The 1297-nt window shown below is 28.6% G+C and overlaps 1 protein-coding gene across 1 annotated transcript in view; it reads left to right on the top strand.

Moving 5' to 3' along the window:
• Nucleotides 1-309: 309 nt before the first annotated feature.
• LOC100569548 (limulus clotting factor C-like) overlaps nt 310-1297 on the top strand; it is a 21230-nt gene continuing 20242 nt past the window's right edge. The window contains exon 1 of the mRNA XM_003246094.4: nt 310-326. The gene's annotated coding sequence lies outside the window, so the exon portion shown is untranslated. The remainder of the gene's footprint in view (nt 327-1297) is intronic.

Consider the following 1297-nt stretch of genomic DNA (forward strand, 5'->3'; position numbering starts at 1 on the left):
TTTACGGTTTGCACGCTATTATATTATATAATAAAATATACAAAACAATATAAAATTATAACTATAATACATCTAAATTAAAACAAAAATAGTTTATAATGTGTTTAGGTATATACATTATATTGTGTACTACATAATCTGAATAACCAGTCTTACGCGGATTTTTTAAAGGTACTAATTCACAAGTTTTTTTCAGCATGACCTATCTGCGTAGTTTGTCCTTCAATCCATTATATATGATCGCATTAGCTGGTAGGAGGTACATAAAATAAACACCGACCACATACTTGTATCACGAGTTAGTAGTATAGAAGACCTGACATTATGTAGGTACCTAGTGTTGTAAAGTTAATTTTTATGTAAATTTATTGTTTATATTTTAAAATATTATTGCTTTGATCTCAGATCACCACTGACAATGAAGGTGACGTATGCCTGGTTGATATATTCATGTTTATTTGTCGGTACGTAACATCACTGTTAACAATATAATTATAAATAGAAAAACATGTTTTAGTGACATTAAATTACGTTATATCTCTATTAAATCCAGCATTTTTGTTATAAAAACTAAAAAGTTATATGTATAATTACTTTATGTCTTCGTGTGTCATAATATTACCATAATGAAAATTAAGAAAATAATTATATATGCATCAAAATATTTCTTTTTTAGATAAATTTAACTTATTTAATTTAAACATCATGGACGTGAACACAACACTGTCAGCGTATTCAAAATAAAAAGTTATATAAAACAATGGCTCATACGATTATGTGACTTCTATACCCGTGCGAGAGGGGGAGTAGAGTCATGAAAGCAAAGTGGGCCAGTGGCGTCATTTGGGGGGGGGGGCAAGGTGGGCATTTGCCCCTGTCTGATTTTAAAAGCAGCCCAATGGGCCGGTGTCCGGGTTTTGCCATTTAACCATTATTATATTTTATTAGTGTAAAAACATAATTATTTTTATAATATTTTCAGAAAATATTTTACAGCCTACCTACTAAGAAATTATAGTCACAATATGATAAATTTTTAATTAATAATTGATAGTTGGAATAAATTTATATTTAGACGCATGCGGGACGTGCGTGTATGTTTTGTGTGTGCGTGTGTGTTTTGTTATGAAAAAGGGAAGTAGGACACAATATTGTTGTATGCACAAACAATAATAATAATTAAATATCATAATCCCATTATAGTTTTATTTTTAAAATTTAAAATTATTACAAATTCTAAAAACTACCAATCGATATTACACATTACACTCTTAACTAATTTAGTATTTATCCATTG

Source organism: Acyrthosiphon pisum, chromosome A1 (genome assembly GCF_005508785.2).
Source record: "Acyrthosiphon pisum isolate AL4f chromosome A1, pea_aphid_22Mar2018_4r6ur, whole genome shotgun sequence".
Classification (NCBI taxonomy): domain Eukaryota; kingdom Metazoa; phylum Arthropoda; class Insecta; order Hemiptera; family Aphididae; genus Acyrthosiphon; species Acyrthosiphon pisum.